We start from the raw sequence: 19,280 nt of genomic DNA, 5'->3' as shown, positions 1-19,280 counted from the left end.
GGGTGATGGACATTGCAACTCTGATGGAACTCTTCATTCTTCGCTCAGTTACTGCAGAGTCAGATTAGTTTCAGTTTTACTTGTAAGAAAATTAAATGATCCGCTTGAAGGTGAGGGGTCAAGAGATGATGTCAATACTGACTTAGCCACCAGACTCTCATGGCAGTGGCACAGCTCATTCGGGTGGCCTCTGTTTATGGCTTCATGTGTAGGTGAAGCAAATCCTGCTGGAATCTGGACTCCGGCAGCCAGTAAGAAAGCAGGGAGGGCTGTGGCTTTTTCAGGGTCTTCTGTAAGTCTGAGTGCCTTTTGGGGACTAAAAAAAAATTTTATGGTTACCTTTAACAGGAAATCCTTGAGTAAAGACCAGTGTTGTTTGAGAATAAAGCTTTTATACGCCACTATTGACAAGTTATTGTTAACAGGTAAATAATTTTTTCATTATAATTGCACAGGAAAATTTCTGTGTCCCTGCATGAGACAGTGAAAAGATCATATAGAAAAGATTAAAGTTTTCTGAATTGCAAAACTTTTATATTGGATATAATCAGTAAATTAGAGAAGGCAGTTTTCTCCTTTTAAATCTAACTGTTCTGAATGAATACCACACACATAATTTCATCCTCTTTTTCTGCAAAGTTGTGATTACACTTTTGTTATTTAGCAGCGTCTTTTTTCTGACTTAAAAGAGAATCCATACTTATACAAAATACAGAAAAATGGGATCATTCCATTACTGAGACAAACTGCTGTTATTATTTTTGTTTTTCTTCTTTCAGTCATTTTTCTGTGCACTTTTTTCTGTGATTCTATTGTTATATACTAATTACTGCAAATGTAGCCCCGTAAAGAGAAGCAGATTGACTAAGACACAGTCTGTATATCCAAAGTTGGCAGGGCTGGTGGGGCCTCTTCTTGGGGGCTCGCAGGCTGATATCCAGCTGTCAGTCACATGGCTCAGATCTGGACTTCCAAGTGCATTCAGGGGCTCTGCCACATTCAGCTCTGTGTGACTCTAGGACTGAGACCCCATTTCCTTCCTGGTCTCCAGCTCCAGCTCCAGCCTTTCTTAGTCCTGCAGACTCCCTTTTTTCCTTTCCTCTGGTCTTCTACATCACCCAACAGCAGGTCACCCCATGCTTCAAATCTCTTTGACGTCCTCTCCGCAGTTGCCCAGAATGACAATACTTTCAAAGGGTGTTGTGTGGTAAGATGATGTCCACAAGGATTATTTTTGCAAATTAAGATCAACTGTGCCATATAGGGCAACATAGGCACTGAATGGTTCCTTGCTCTGTTCACAGGCTGCAGGCATCAGAAGGGACTTTTGGGGGATCTAATTTGAAATCTGCTGACCAAGGCTAGATATTTTAAAAGATTTTAACTTTTAGGTTGGCACTTTAATTAATTTAAAAATGGAATCAGAATGTTACTGTATGTAAGTTTTCATTTAACTATGTATTGTGAATTTTTTCTGTCATCAACTGTTCTTCTAGAATGTTATGTTTTAGGACTATAGAATATTCCATTGGATAGAAGCACATAATCTGTTTTTGTCGTACCTATATTGGGCATTTGCATCATTTCCAACTTTTCCATCATGTCAATCATCCAGCCATGAACATAATTCTCTTTGCATGTCTCAAATTCTTGCATGTGAATTGCTATATCACAGGGCATAGGTATTTGGTGGCTTCTTAGGCACACTGCCAAGCTGGTCCCAGGAGAGCCCTGACAGCTCACACTCTGACTATGGTATGTGCGCTCACTTCTGTGTGGCCTGGCTGACACTGGAAAGGCCCCCTTTGCTTAAATAGAGTAAACAACTGTAACTTGAGACTATGACACTATGAACAAGTCAAACTCTTAACACCCAAGCTTATTAAATCTGGCCACCATCATATTTCCACCCCGGTGTGCATGTTCAGTTAGGGGACATTGGATACCTCAATATTCTTACCACCCCCAGGGTCACACATCAGAGGCTGTCTCAAGATTAGCTGCAAAGGTTGACGTCAGAGTTCCATCCCTATGATGGGCTGGCCTGTCAAAAATAGTAACTTGGAAGGCTGTTTTCTCTACTTAGCTGTTCAATATCTACTGGCACAGTTGGGTTATTGGTTATTAAGTCCCCAAGCTTCACCAGGAGGTAGGGAAATTATCTTCAGCCCTTGTTGGAATAATCTTTTTACTCTTTGAGACATTTCTATTATACTTGATTAAATGGCACTCTGCCGTGTGTTTCTCCCACAGAAACACTCAGACCTTCTCTCAGGAGAGTGGTGCCAGGGTTTTGGCAAGAGAGGCCACAGACTTGGCAGCCCAATTTGGCAGGCCACATGGTTGATGTCCTGGCAGGGCTTCTCTCTGCAACCCAGTGAGTGGAGTCAGGTCTGGGCAGATCACCCAGGACCATCCAGACTGCACGGCTTCCTAGCTCTCCTTATGCTGTCCTCCAATCAGGGACCCGTTGCCAAAGGATAGCACAAAGAATGGTGCTGCAGCTTATTTCCTTAGGAGACTCGAATTTGGTTAATAGTGACAATCGCTTTACAAAGTTTCAGTGTGGCCCATGAGTCTTTTGTGGAGACCTGGTGTACTCAGCACTGGTTACAGCACTAGTAATGACATCTGTTAACCCTTATAATCCACGTTGATTGCATTCTCTTGATACTTACTATATTCTTCACAATTAATTCTGAAGGGTTTTTAATGTGAAAGCATCCTCACCCACCCCTCTTCTCCTAGCTATGTGTCTTTTAATCATTAACACACATTATGAAATCTGGGGCAGGGGAGCATCAAGAGTAAATCTACTTAAATCAAACACCGTAGATAAAGCCATCCATCATTCTTGACCATAAGTCTAGGACATACAAAACCCAATGCCTAGACCTGAAATGAAACTTAAAGGTAGCCACTGGTGAAGGAAAAAAAGCCAGCCTGGCAGCTTCCCAGGAGAGGTTGTTGCTGAGAACACATCAAAAGAAAATAGATACATTATAATTCAACTTTGGAAAATAATTGATTGCCACTCATAAGGCCAAGTACAAACTTGCTTTATGATAACTTCTGTGGAGGTGGTAACTAGTCTCTTTTAATACCCTGGCACTGGTACACACCAAGAACTGCCAGGCCTCATCCTTATGCCTAGAAACCATGTTGGCATCTGCTGAGAAGATGGGCCTTTGGCCCTGCACAGCTCTTGTCTTACAGGAGAGGAAGGGAGCCTCCAGGCACCCAGTGCCCACTGCAGAACCATAGCTCTGGATTGAGTTCTGTCATTTACCAAGACCTTCCTGATAATCCTCTAAGAACAGTAATGAGAAAACTATATCTCTATGCCTTCTGGCACAGAAATGACTGATTCATCAATGCAATATGCATATTGCTGCAACATGGAACATTGGATGATGCAACAATGCCTTGGGGAGCCTGCAGTGTTGAGCATACAAGAAGCAGGCACTGAGCTTCCCATCCTTGCTTTCTTCAACAGTCAGACGAACAGACCGGGATCACCAAAGGAAGGTTGTGTCACTGCCCCAGCACTCAGAGAGCCTGGAGGTTGGGGCCCAGGGCACAGAGATGAAGTAGGGGTAACTCCTTCCTCCTCAGGGCTAGCGAGGGGCCTAGCTCAAACTGCACATTTCTCACTCAAACCTCACAAAACCAGATAAAGTGGCAGCTCTTCTTCGAAGCGGAGGTACTAAGAAGTCAAGAGTCAACCCCTATTCACTCTTAGGGAAAATTTCGCTTTGGCTTTGCAGCACTGCAGATGGCATTCGGTACTGCTTCCACAAACAAGCTTTTCCTGACCTCCCTGCCCCTGTCTGTGCAGTTAGAACTAGGTGAAGTGGCCCTGGGGGGCCTCAGAACCCTTCTCACAGGAGTGACCCTCTGCGTTGGCATTGTCTGCTCAGTCCTCTGCTCTCCCACTGCCCACGCTGAAGGTGTATTTGGGTGTAATACCAGGCTGCTCAGGCGAGGGCCCCAGCACCACCACTTCCGTTCTCCGTGCCTGTGTCCTCATCTGTAAAATAGCAAAACGGTGCCTACCCCTAGGCTCACTGTGGGTTAAGTGAGTTGATCTTTGGACTACTTGCAACAGTCTGAGATGCAGCGCAAGCGCCAGAGGTGTGAGGTAGGATGGCCTCCACGCTTGCCCTTGTAGCCCCTGGATTGACAGTGTCAAACTCAATACCTGCTGCATACTGTGCTCACATACAGTTCTTGAATTTGGAGTATCGCTGTACTTAGGTACGTTTCATGGAAAAATCTAGATTTTTAGCCAATGTATTTGTGCTGCTTCTCTGAAACATCAAATTTTCCCTAACCATTGGCATTAAAACATCAAATTTTCCTTCAGCATCATCCTTAAAACAACAAGTTGTCCCTAACTCCAATGCTTAAAAATAGCAGATGGTTGATATTCAAAATGCCTATGAATCCATGCAATGGACTATTACTCATCGATAAAAAGACAAGCTATCAAGTCATGTCAAGATAAGAAGGAAGCCTAAATGCAGATTGCTAATGAAGGAAATCAGCCCACAATGGCTACATAGTATGTGATTCCAACCATAACACATTCTGGAAAAGGCAAAACTGTGGCAATAGTAAAATGGGCGGTTGCCAGGGATGAGGAGGGCCCAAGAGGTGTAGGGGCAGAACAAAGAGGGTTGCATTTGACAAATCCATGGTGAGTATCACAGGAGAGTAAACCTGAATACTACTATAGTCTTTAGCTAATAATAATGTATGAAGACTGGTCCATCTATTACAGCAAATGTGCTGTGGGGTACAGCATGTTTTTAATAGGGGTAATGGGGACGTGTGAGAGGGTAGACGGTACTCTCTGTACTTCTATCAGTCTAAAGTGACTCTACAAAAATCTATTAAAACTAATTTAAAAAAAACATGCAAGGACTCTACCCCATCTCCAAATCAAAGCAAGAATGATTAGTGCTAACATTCACTAAGTACATTTTGCACGCTAAGCACTTTGTTTTATCTTGTTTGATCCTCACAACAATAATAAAGTAGATACGATTCTTCTAAGTAGAAACAAAAGACAAGTACATTGTACATGTTTCTCCTGCTTTTCCCCACAATCAGGAAAGCTTGTTTTCTTCATCTGGCTACTTCTTCTCAACTATGAAACACAATCTTCACTTAATTTGACTAAGTTATCCTCAGCTGGCGTTAAGTTCCTTTCAAGTTACGTTCCTTTCAAGTCCACGTCAAGTACTTTCTGTTGTATTTATACATATTTAAAGAGAGAGACAGAAACAATTTCTTTATAAAACTTTCCAAGTACGCAAAGGTAGCCACAGATACTATCATCCAAATAAGTAGGCTATTTCAGACATTGGGCAAGCAATGTCTGGAAAAATAATAAACTATTATTTAACTTCTCCTGCTTTCTCTTCAATCCCCTGACAACTGTTCTCAAATGTCCTTTTCTCCCTTTTCAGTCCAGTCATGAAATATTCAGTACCAATTATGTTCCACTGTCTGCCTTCCTAAAGACTGGGTACAGAAGTCAGGATGAAAGAATTTTCTACTTTTTTTCTACGTGTTCTAGATAGAACTGTCTTCCAGCTATCTACTGAGGGCTTTGTCAGAGTGAGCTACCTCACTTCCTAGTCAATTCCCAACAAAACACTTTATGATAGAGTAATGGAAGGCTAGTGAATCAGTAAATGTGACTTTCCAATCTACTGTCAGTCTTTCAGCATCTGTGCCATTGAGTAGAAGGTGTTAGTCAACAGCTCTGAACTGTGTGTATTTCCAGGAAGAAATTTTAGCTTTATGGATTCGTGGCATGTACTAAGAATTGGCTGCTTTCTTTTGTCCCAGTTTAAATGTACAGAAATTGTAATTATGTTGACTGCTCTTTTATTTTCAGAATATAGAGTGGCTGAAAGGTTGCCAGTTGAATCCCCCATACCTTCACTTATCTGACTTTGTTTAATCTTATCTCCTTTCCCCAACAGCACATTGAGGCTCTACAATGAGGAAGAAACTTCACTTCCTGGAGATGTTTACCACTTTGCCAGATTCTTCTCTGGAGTACTTATTCTTTTGAAAAGTCAACTATTGTTAGCTGTGTAACACTTCCTGTCAATTGAGCTGTTGTTTAAATAAGGCGTTCCTGAAAATTACCTTATTCCAACAGGCTTGTTTTTACTTTCTGGGTGGAGAAACTCAGAGAACTGAAGAGACCATTCAGAAGATGGAGTAAATAGCCCACAGTTTTTACTTCGTCCTAAACATTATATTGTGGTTTGTCATTGCTCTATCATAGAACGTGTCAGTCTCTGCGGTTATTGAAAGGTGTCATGATTGACAGAAAGACTTGAGCAGACATCCAGCAAGTCATGGAAGTTCCTTTAAATATGTTCAGATGACACACGGTGTCCATACAGTACAGGTGCCCTCTAGCCCAACTCCCTGTGATGGAATCCAGCTGGGTGACTCCATCTGGTAGGGAAGGGTTGCAAGGGGTTTCAGGAAGCTCCCCTTGGCTTTCTTAGGGCTGATTGTATCCCCTCGAGCCTGATATGAGCTTGTCTGATCCCTGGACCAAAAGACCGTAAGACCCCCTCCACTCCTGAGTTCTTCCAGTCACTGACTGTTTATGGTGCACCCCCACACCCTTCGGTCGCCACACCCCCAGGAAAGGCAGCTAGCCTTTCGACATCCATCCTTCAACTAACCTGATCAATATTAAGTATTCTGCAGGGTCAACTCAGTAGGGCTGATTTTTTTTTCTTTTCATAAAACAATTTTTGCACCCGAGACTGAAAACAAGCTGTCCATCCTTCCGCCTATGATAACTTTGAACTGAATGGTAAGATGGAGAAAATAAATTAATGAAGCCAGCGCTTGTTCTCTTTGGTCTCAGGATTCTTTACGATCTTAGAGAGAAAGGGGAACCCCAAAGACCTTCTATTATTATTTGTTACTGATATTTGCCATATAAGAATTAAAAATGAGAAATTTTAAAATATTTGTTAATCCATTTAAAATACCACCAACAAATTCTCTACATATTAACCTGAGTTATATATTTTTAGTAAGGCTATCCCAAATGAAAGTTTGTGAGCAGTGTGGCATTGTTTCACAGGCTTGTGAATCTTATTCTTGTCAGCTTGGATGAATGGCAAGTTCTCTCCCCTTCTGCATTTCATTGGTGTGATATTACAGTATTTCTAACCATTATACATCTTTACTTTATGTATGCTCATAAAGTAATGAGATTGAAAAAGACAAGCACCATTTCAGAATCATTATGGAAAAATTTGACTTTGTAGAACGCCAGGGATTCTTGAACCATACAGTGACCAAGTTCAACAAATCAAATGTTTTACTTCATAAACACAAACGAGTAATTTGTCCCTTTTCTGACACCCCTTTGCAGGCAGGGCATTAATGTATAAGCCTACACTGGAGGTTCATTCTCTATCAGGTTTGATGTGACTCATCTTTTTTGCATACTACAGGGACTTACAGTTTTTCACACACTCAACTTGTTCCAGTGGACCAAAATCTTTCTTTTTGATGTTCCATTATCAACAGCAAGATCTTTTGGTTAGGATGACTCCATTTCCCCACCACCACCACCAGCCCAGGTCTCACTGTGGAGACAAACAGTGTGTTTGTTCCAGAAAAACTCCAGTTCACTTACCCCAAGCAGCCTGAGCTACCTTCCAAGTCTGCTTACTCATAACTGGACAGGGAAATTAATATTGGGGGATCACGTTTCATTTCACAAGAGCTCTCCAGGGTTAACTGGGTCACAGGGACTACCAGATAGTTAATTTACAGGGTAGAAAGTTTTCTTGTTTCAAAAAGTCAAAAATTCAATTTGATATTCCTAAATTTTCCTCCCTTCCTCTCTTTTTTTCTTTCCTTCTGTCAACCTTGCTTTGATATGAAAAGTAGATCAATTTCATTTGTTCTTTCTTTTGCTAGCTTTGATGCACCATGGCACATTATACAAAATAATACATTCAAATATGGCAATGTCCCCACATTTAGAAGTCTTTGTTTTCTTTTTTCAAGTTGTGATCTTTGTTTCAAGTGCCCTAGAAGCAAAGGTCTACATCCTCAAACATCTTTACTGCTATAATTCATGAAAAGAGAAAGAAATTTCATATGCCTTTCAAGGAGCCACAAAAGAATCCACTACAACAGCAGAGTTGAGTAATTACGCCAGAGGTCATAAGAACAGAAAGCACAAAATTTTACTACCTAGTTGTTTAAAAGGGAGAAAATGTTGATTCTTTGCCTAAATTCTTTATGCATTTGGAGATCCAACTTTACTGGCACCACTGAGAAACTATTTTTTCCTCATTGGGCTGCCCTTATATTTTAGTTATAAGTCAACTGACCATATAAATATAAAGTGTATGTCTATTTTACATCTATTTATCTAGCTAGCTATCATCTACTTAATCAATACCACAAAAATCTTAATTGTCCTAGCTTTTAGGACATTTTGACACTGGGAATTAAATCCTGTGTTCATTTGCAAGAAATTATTTTGGCTAAATTGAGTCTTTACATTTCCATGTAATTTATTTTATCAACTTATCAATTTCTGCAAAATGCCTGTGGGCATTTGCAAATCTAAGACTCCAAGTATCCTTCTTGTTTTTTAACAGTTTGATGTGAGGAGTTTAAATATGGTCTTACTGTTTTTATCCTACTTGGGATTTATTGAGTTTCTTGAATCTGTATATTGATGCTTACTAAAATTAAATTGGGGGAGTTTGGTGTCATTCTTTCTTCACATATTTTGTCTACCCCATACCCATCTTTCTAGACTTCCTTTGCGCTTATGTTGGTGCATTTGATGGTACCCCATGGATCTCTGAGGCCCCTCCCCTTTTTCTTCATGTGTCTTTATTCATTTTTTCCCCTTATCTTTTGACTTTCACTCTTTGAACATATTTATCATGGCTGCTTCAGAGATCTTCTCACTCTAACACCTGGACTTCCACAGAAATGGTTTCTACCAATTGTTTATTCTCCTGAGTGTAAATCACACTTTCTCATTTCATAGCATGTCCCATAATATTTTGTTGAAAACTGAATATTTTAGATAATAGGGTATCATAATTATGGTTCTTTCCTTGTCACATCCCAAATGTTGTTGCTTGTTTTTGTAATTTGCCTAAATTAGTTCTATTATATCTATCTCCTTTGTGCTACATGATTGTTGATATCTCCAACTACTTCTTTCCTGCTTTTATTTCATTTAAGTGCTTGACTTGCTATGAGTCACCCTCTGTCAGTATACTTAGCTAGCCAGTGATTGCTCAGGGATTATGCTTTAATACCTTGAGTGAATGGAGTTTTCTCTATTTGCCAACAAATCAATCTCATTCAAAGTTCAGGTCACTTACAAGTGTACCCTGACTTACTTTGCACTCAGCCTTTTGTGTCTCATTTCTGTGTATGCATGACCGTCTCACATATTCAACCAGAGAGATGTAGATTCTAGCATTTTCTCTGTTCTTTCTTGAGAGTGTACACTGCCTTGTGCAAATGCACAGATTTGTGATGGCCAGAAACCCACGGGGACTTCTCAGAGTCCAATCTGGCTGTCTCACTCTCTGGGTTCCCCAGTTAAATAGCTGACTATTCTCCTTGTTAACTTTCTCCACCCAGAATCATAACCTCAAGTGCTATTCTTCCCCATTCCTTTGCCTCTGGCATTGCCATTATTCCCAATATGTTCAGAGGCTTGGACATTTTCCCAAATCCAAGCAAAGTCATCACTCTCTGGCAGCAAAGTGCAGAGTTTTCACCCCCCAATAGACATTCCACACTGGCAGAGCTGATCAGAACCACTGCTCTGATGGTTATTACCTATGATTCAGTAATTTTATTGAATAAAATCAACCCAGCCCCAATTTTCTCTATGTTTTTGATTAATATCTACAAGTTATGATTTTTGCTAATTTTTTTCCAGTTTTATTGTTGGATTCTTAATACCTTGTCATATGTGACTAGTGACAATTTCACTTCTTTTCTGATTTGGATTTCCTTTACTTTCTGTTGTTGTCTGATTGTTCCAGTTAAAACATTTAATATTAATTTAAACAAACATAGTGACCAATGGGCATCTTTGTTGCCTTGTTTCTGATCTTAAAGGGAAAGACTTAAGTTTTCATCATTATGTAATATATTGACTATTGATTTGCAATATATAGCCCTTTATTATAATAAGGTAGGATCTCTCTACTACCCTCTTTTTCAGAGTTTTTAACATAAATGACTGCTGACTCTTATGAAATGTTTTCCTTTGCATCTGTTGATGTCTTATGTCTTTATCAGTACTTTGATTGATATAATGATTTACAAATATTAAACCATCCTTGAATCCCTGGAGTAAATCCCACTTTATCATAAACTATAACCCTTGTAATATAGTGTTGATTGATTTGCTTGTATTTTTTTTTTATCAAAGATCTTGGTATATAATTTCTTTCCCTTGTGCTGTATCTATCTGGTTTCTATATGAAGGTAGTGTTGGCATTGTAGAATACATTAGGATGCATTCACTTTTCTTATAATTCTAAAAAAAAAAATTTGAACCAGATGAGCAGTAGTTCTTCCTGAAATCTTTGATAGAATTTTTTTGAAACTATTTGGCCCTGATTTTTGCTTTTTGGAAGATTTTTTATTGCCATTTCAATTTCTGTGCTTGCCATCAATTTATTCAATGGTTCTGTTTCTTCCTGGCTTGCTCTTGTTAAACTATATTGTTCTATAAATTTGTCCATTTTTTCAAGATTACCAAATTATATGACATAATTGTTCATAGTGATTGCTTATAATCCTATTTCTATGAAATCTATTATAACTCTCCTCTTTAATTTCTAATTCTATATTTATTAGTGTTTTCTGTCTTTGTTAGCCTAGTTAAAAATAAAGATATGTTATTTTCTTGAAGAACCAGTTTTTAGTTGCACTAATTTTTATAGTCTTTTAACATTTCTACTCTTTTTACTATTACCTTCTTTCTACTAACTTTGGGTTTTGAGTTTTTCCTCTCTTTTTCAAATTTCTTTGCATGTAGTATTAAATCGATCATGTAGGATTTTTTCATGCTTCTTATTGTGGGCCTTTGTTGCAATTTTCTTCCTCTGTGAGACAAGGTTTGTTGCTTTCCATAGGTATTGGTAGTGTCAATACTCATTGTCATTAGTTTCAATGTATCTTTTGGTTTCTGTTTTATTTTCCTTTTACTCAGCAGTTATTAAACATCATGCTGTCTATTCTCCATGTATCTATGATTTTTTCCTATTTTTTCTTATGGTAGATTCTGGCCTTATGGATTATATTCACAGAGAATACCTGGTATGATTTTAATCTTTGTAGTTTATTAACTGTTGGTTGGTGTTCCAATATTTACTGTAGTCTTGAAAATGTTCCATGTGCACTTGAAAAAAATGTGTCTGTAACAGTTTCTTGGTAGAAAGTGCTAGAGGTTTTCCAAGCCTATTTGGTATAACTCCTCACCTAAGTCTATCATTTTCTCCTTATTTTTTGACTTGTTCATCTGTCCATAGTTGGAAGTAGAATGTTAAAATCCCTTAGCATTATTTTGTTATTGTCAATACCTCTTTCTAGTTCTATTAATATTACATATCTTGGTGCCCTTGGTGTGTTATTTCTTCTTGTTCTATAAGACCCTAATCATAAAATAATCTCCATATCTCTTATTGCCTTTTTAAATTGGAAGTCTATTTTGTCTACAGGAACAGTGTATCTGTTCCTAACAGTCTGTTTGTAGGATTGTCTCCTCATCTTAAGTCTGTGCTTGTCCTTGTTTAGATGTATTTCCTACAAACAAAAGATTGGGCTTGGCTTTGAAATCCATTTAGCCACTCTATACATTTTGACTGTGAATTCAGGTTCTTTATACTTAAGGTGATAACTAAAACATAAGTGCTCATTGATATTTTGTTTGTTTGTTTTTAAAAAAGATTTTATCCACTTTTACTTGAATTCTTCTAAAATGATTTCCTAATGGATTTGGAAGATATGCTGGAATTAACTATCTTTTCAAAAATGAAACTGTCATCTTCACAAAATTTCGTTTGTATAGAAATATACTGAAACATAAAATGCTTCTTTCTATTCAGAATAACTGCTTCATAATTTATAAGCCAGTCATTGAGTCATTTTTCTTCCATTGTAATCGGTCATTTTGATAGTGAAAGTTCAAAAAAACTCTGGTGTGTGGGCAGATTCCAAGCTGGCATTTAGATGTTGAACAGACTAAAGAAGAAAACAAGTGCTGGAGTGCTCCCATTTGCATCTCCTCCCCCACCAGTTACTCTGAATCACATTGGATTAACAACACAGATGAGACAAAGACACTGAATTATATTTGCATCATTTGGAATGAAATTGTCTTAAATGTCCTCAGTGAAGAAGTGTCATCTCGTGAACCAATCTTCATCTCCCAAAGTGAGGGGCAGGGGTCAGCGAGAAACAAAGAGTGTGTTTGTGGCAGGCTTCAGCCAGCGCAGTCTCTGTGGAAGATGTTTGTTCCTCTGCCACGCAATGCAGATGACTTCATGTGTGGGGGGTGTCTACACCAGTGCACTGGCTTGTTTTCTTCCAGGACCCACATCATCGACACTTCTCCACAGCAGCTTTTATGAGCAGAGTAGAACACTGTGAACACCACCATGACAACTTGTGTTCCTAACTGGTTTGCTGCTCAGAGGCACTCCCAAATGAATTATCTTTTCTACTCCAAATTTAAATTTTGAATGCATGATTAAAAGAACGATATCTATGTATACATTTTCATTCTTGCTTTATGTGCCTTTTCTTTTATTCTGTGTCTCTTGTACTTTGTTTCTAATTTCCTACTAATTAAAATATAGCAGATTCCTTACTACGTTGTTAAAGGTAAATGAAAGTAAACCAACTATTGTAAAGAATAAAATGTAAATACCTTGTAAAAACCTATTTTAGGATTCTGGTGTAGTTTACTCTCCTTCCCAGTGGCCCATTTGAAACAACAAAAAGAATAAGCAATAGAAAAGAAAATACCATTTTCACCAAAAATACTAGCAGCACTCAATGTCACAAAGGCCAGCTGATAGCTGCCATACCCCAGGCACCAGGTTGATACAGACAGAACACCTGCAAGCATAGACCTTCCCCACAACAGACCTTCCCCACAACAGACCTTCCCCAGCTTATAAAGGCACAGTCCTGCAGAGTTCAGCTGAAGAGCCAGCCTGAAGGATTCACACGCATTATTGTAGGTGACCCAGGAAGAGGAAGACTCCATAAAAAACCCAACTTTTTTCAAAGAACAAGAAGGACAAACCTACTAATATTCCAAATATCCTGGAACATCATGGCTTTGCTGCAAATCACTGAGGAGTGATTACCAGGAAATGAACTATCATTGAGATCGCTCAGGACTCATGTCATAAGAAAGTTCTTCTAGAAGACGTGCCTGAGTTAAAGTTACCCCCCCCACCCCCCAGTTTGATCTGTTCTTTCCCTACAAAGTTCTTAGCAAAGAGCTAATCCAGGAGAACTAACCTCATTAATAAGAATAATTCTCTCCAAAAAGAAAAAAGTACTAGCCAATCCATCAACAGAAAAAGAAAAAACATGAATTATTATTTCCCTATGAGCTTAAGGAAATGAAAGAGAATATAAACTCACTGAAATAAGATCTTTACAAAGATGTTAAAGAAGAGATATCAATACAGTAGTAGAAAATGAGAAGTGAGAGCTTGGGAATAAATGGAAAAGGAGGAAGACAATTCAGAAATGAAGGCCTTTCAGAGGCACTGTTCTACCTGCGTGTTGCCTAGGAAGTAGACATGGACACATTTGAGATTTGTTAAGATTGTTCTTGGAGTCAACACAGTGGGAGGGAAGAGAAGGGAAGGTAGTGTGACTGCTGGGTGAAGCAGCCTGCAGTAAAGGCCTGTGTCAGTCTCGGCACACCAAGAAGCAGTTTCAAAGAAGGAATTAGACATGTGAGATTTATTGGGGGAAATAACTCTAAATATTCTAACTCAATAGCTTTCCTTATTCAACATCAATTCTCCCTCCTTTCAAAGCAGGTTCAAGTCCTGAGGAAAACACATTGACTTAGTGGACAGAACCTTCCATCATCTTCTACAAGAACACTTTATTGTTGTGCTTTTTTGAGAGACAGAAAATAATGCTGAATGGAAAGTCAAAGATGGAAGAAGGAGTGAAGAGCAATGAACTGGCACATGTGTCTTACACAGGGAAAAATTCAAGCACACAACAAAAAGAGCACATAAAAATGGACAAGGTAAATGGAGTTGGGTGTTCTGAGGTTCTTGTATTAGCTGAGAAAGGAGTATAAATAACAATTGATATTAGATCTAAGTAAGTCAAAGACACGTTTTGTCTTTTTATTTTATTTATGGGGGGGGTGGGAAGTAAGAGTAGAACTTATCTTTGAAGTTAGATGTTAACCATGAGGTCTAGGAAGCTTCTGAAGTGCTAGAAATATTATGTTCCACTGATCTATATATTGTTATTCCAAAATCACAATGTTTTAATTACTGGTAGTTTATAGCACAGTTTAAAACAAAAGTAACAAGACACCTGTCACTTCTCTCCATATTGTTTTAGGTCCTCAGGGTGTTTTGTCTTTTTAAACGTAATAGTTAAACCAATTGAAGGCTAGAAAATGATTATACAACTTTGTAACTAATAGAGAAAAAATGAAACAAAATATTAGTCAATACATACAAGGTTTAAAAATAATGAAAAATAGTATATAACAGTGGACCAATAGAAAGATAGATTACAGACATGGATACAGAAGGGCTGAACTAAAGGATGGAAAAAAGTTCACATGAAACTTATCTAATATTCTAAGGCAATGTAACTTCAGCAAATCTTTTTTTTTTAATACTAGTTAGCACTCAACAAAATAAAATTGGAATAGTTACGGTGAGAGTCACTATGTGCATTATAAATTATTGAATTCAGATGGGCAATCTAGCCTAGAAATAAGTAAAGTAAAAAAACAAAACTTGATAGAACTGCAAAAATCTATTATCATAGTGTGCAAGCTTAGTATATGTGTATATATGTAATTAACAGAATAACATCCCCAAAAAAATCTAGAAGAGGGGATCTAATCGCTGATTTGACCTAACTGGTCTGCAAGCCATATTTGTTTGATTCTGGGAAGTCACCAACTCTAACACTGTTATTTGAAGGGCAACTAAGAAAAACAGGATTAATGGAGACACTAAGCTTTCCCATTCCCATGAGTTGTTATTTCATGCTTATTGAAAAAGTTCTTTTCCACAGAATAATGGTGTTCTTATACATATGTCAAAAGGAAAATATAAGAGAAATAAATTGAACCAGACATTTCTAAGACTAAGCATTTTTCCCTTTGGAATTAATTTCCTTCATTGAGTCTTATATTGTGTTTCTCCATACATTATAACCCTCTGTGATGCTGGGAAGGGTGAAATACAGTAGTCTTTAGTGGGGACCCTATTCTTCCTGGTGATGCTGCTTCTAAGCCTTCATGGGTGGTCCCATCTGAAGGTGAAAATGGAACATTTTCATATAAAGTGAGGATATAAAGTGAGAATGCATGTTTCCTTCTCAAACAGCCCTTCAATGACTTGTCTGCTTGCAGTTAGGAGACTGAGTTGTTCAGTCACACCCCCATATTGGCATACAGTCATGGAGACTCACGGACAGACAATGGCCACAACACAAATTGTCACTTGTCCCTCTGTGGTTATAAAATGGCCCCTAATTTTCAAGATATTAAGATGTAGAAACCTTAAAGTCATTGAAATACAGTAAAGCACTGTATCAGGCAACCCTAATAGACAATGTTTTTAAGTACACATGGAATGTTTACAAATACTGGCCACATAAAACCTCTCAACAATTTTAAAGATTGTATAATTAGAGATTTTTCTCTGATCACATTCATGATAGAAAGTTCTAACAAAGGAAAACTTAAAATATTTGATTATACTTCTAAAAGCCAATAGAGCAAATAAGAAATTAGAAAACATTTTAAACCAACCTTTAGGGGGGGGAAATAGTTCCTACATCACTAGGAAAAAAGAAAAGACAAAATTAGGAAAATAACAGGCACATAAACCCACAGAAAGTAGAAGAAAGGAAATAAGCATCAGAACAGATAGCAAGGAAGTAGAAAACAAAGGTGCCAGAGATGAGTGAGTTGGGTGGTGTAGGGATGGGTAAGCCGCACGTGTGAGGTTCCAGAAGAGATTGTGAAGACCTGACTCAGAATGCTTGCTGAGGTTTCTGCCCTGGTCCACTTCACCCCTCTGACTTGCTTAGCTCAGTGGCGAGAACTTGCTTGTTCCTGTATTCCCTTGGGCATTGCACTTGGGGTGTGGGAGCCCTGTTGTCTCACAGCTTAGGACCTGGGCACTTGTTAGCAAGGCAGAATTCCAGCCCCACTCCAGACCTCCTGATTCAGATTTTGCCCAAGAACAAGATCTTCAGAAAATTCCACACACAGAAAGGCGAGAGACACTGGCTTGGAAAATTCCCTAGGAGACGATGCACGGTTTTCATTTGAGTTTGTGGATAGTGTGGACATTAGTATTTGGAGCCTGATCGACTCATTTCTTTCTCTGTTTATTTCGAATTTTATTCATTTATCAATTGTTTGTATAATGAATGCCTTGGGGAGTACAGTGTCACACTTCTGATGTGTAAGCTTTGCACAACCCTCTCCAAAGCCCCAGTGCAATCCCGGTATATTCCTTTCCCTTTTTTCTCTTCCCTGCCCCCTCCACCCTTCCTTCTAGTAACCAGTATGTTTTTCAGAGTCTAAGAATTATTTTTGCTGTGTCTTGCCTGTTTGTTTTCTTAGGTTATTTATATTTTGCAAATGAGTGAAGCCATCTGGTAACTGTCTTTCACTTTCTGACTTATTTCACTTAGCATAATCACCTCAAGATCCACAGGTTGTCTTTTTGTTTTTGTGGTGGTTTCTTTTGCAAAACAGTATTTCTAGTTTGATATAGTCCCATTTGTTTATTTTTGCTTTTCCTTACCTTACCCTTGGCATTATACCACCAAATATTTCTGTGTGATGTCCAGGGGCTTATCACATACTCTTTCTTTTATACATTTTATGCAGAACCCGACTTAAATGAAGGAGACTAAAAAGAGATTTTCCATATGCAAATCAGCAAGCAGTAAAATTCAGCAAGTCTGAGGCCTCCTGGTGGTGCAGTGGTCAAGTCTCAGCCCTATCAAGCTATCAGCAGCCATTGTGGCATGAGTTTGATCCCAGGTCAGGGAGGTGACCCTCCCTGGTGCAGCGGGATCCTCCCCTGCTGCTCCCCTCTGCAGTATATTTCAGTGGATCTGCCTGTTCTGCTCCCCACTCAGTCTCTGGTGAATCCCTCACCAACACCCCCACCTCTGGCCTATGCCCCAGTTCTTGTATGCATAAATAAATCAATCTTAAAAAAAAAAAACAAACAGCATGCCTGTGTTTCTCATGAAAATGGTACTGTTTTCCTTCCTCTGGAACTAAGAGGGAAGTTCTCCAGAGATTCTTATAAGTACGTGTGGGTATCACCTTAAATACACTCTCCAATCTGGTCTCTCTTTTTTTGTTTGCTTCTGAATAAACCATGTTTGCGGCTGGAATGTCTGACTTTGCACGGATGTAAATGACTGGAATTAGTGCAGTTAAAGTCAACAGCAGCCACAGGAAGGGGGTCCCAGGGGGTCCCAGAGGTTCCCGAACCCCAGCCAGTGAAAGTCCCGGAATTGCCCTCTCATCCTCCCCTCCCTCGCCTCCTGCTTGCTTCTCAACGTCTAGTACCTAAAGATACATTTCTGTTTCCTTGTTCTTTCCTATCTATGACTGGCTAACCTTAGAAGTTAGCCATTTTCTCTAAAACGTTTCCCATATTCAAATCTAAACATTTGGAAATCCCCAACAGAAACATTTATACTCACATAGGTCACCGCCATTTTGGAAGCTGATCTGAGGCATCTAGGAGGCAGCAACACTCCCTCCCCCTGCTAAGAGGTTCCTGGGGGTATAAATTAGGCTCCGGTGGGTCTGCTTTGCTCCTCCAGCTCTGTAGGTGTGTGAAGACAGCCGTGTGAACTGAAGCGGCTGCCCAGCGAGCCCAGATTCCTGGGAAGGAAAGTCACCATCACATCCCTCAGCTGTAACTTGTGCTCTGGCTGAGTCTGTAGGATCGCGGCTAAAAGCTGACCAACTGTCCAAAGCAATGTCCATCCTATTAGAGAGGGCACCCTCCAAGAAGCCAATCCATTCTTTAACATTTAGTTTATGTTTTGAAGACTAAAACTGTCAAATGTCCCCAATATGGTGTCTTTTGAACTTTAAAGTACAGCAATGGTGATTGTAGCACTTCTTGAGTTATTTTTGAGCTTAATAGAAACCAAACAGTTACAAATGTAACAGCCATAGAGGCTAACTAGAAAGGCCTGTTTCTTTTCATGAGTTTGGGATCTAGCCAGCTTTATGCTATTTTAATTTGGGTTCACTGCTGGAAATTATCATTTTTAGTTGCTACTGATTTTTGTATATTCCTATATGATTAATAAAAAAGAATTTGTTTTTCTTTAATGAAAGCAATCAGGTTGGTAGATGAAGTCTTTTAAAATGCGTGTAATGCCAGCAAGCACAGGACAGTTTCACCACCCATTAGGGTACAGGGGTACAGAGAGACCCAGTGGGGTTTTCAGGCTTTAGTGCTCTCTCAGGGAGCCGGGGCAGACCAGGCTGAGGCAGGCACAGGACAGGCAGCGGGGCTGGGAGGCCCCCTGGAATCTTTACACACTTTCTCTGGGCTCTAGTGTGGCTTCACCTCTTCTGTAGTCACAACTTGCGTCCTCTCACTTTTACCCCCGCCTCTATGCTCAGGTGTGCACACCTGCAAGCGCACACACCTTCACTCCAGCTGCCACATCAGTCATAGGTGCCCCGGCCTCACACCCCTGGCCCCTCAGCATTGCCCCTCTGTGCTGGTAGCCACAGAGGCTAGTGGTGTAAAAGTCTGATTAATTCATTTACCCGACAACATGGACTCCATGGGTAGAAATATCACCACAGTACTTCTTGGGCGTGTGATGGGGCACAGCTTCTGGCCCAAGCCTCTGCTCGCTTCCACTATTATTTCCCCTAAATCTAGAGAAAATTCCTATCAGATTGGGAACACAAAAGATAGAACGTGTTCACACTC

Source organism: Condylura cristata, unplaced genomic scaffold (genome assembly GCF_000260355.1).
Source record: "Condylura cristata isolate star-nosed mole 26May11 unplaced genomic scaffold, ConCri1.0 scaffold00017, whole genome shotgun sequence".
Classification (NCBI taxonomy): domain Eukaryota; kingdom Metazoa; phylum Chordata; class Mammalia; order Eulipotyphla; family Talpidae; genus Condylura; species Condylura cristata.
The sequence above is the reverse complement of the archived record's forward strand: the minus strand, read 5'-3'. Positions refer to the sequence as shown.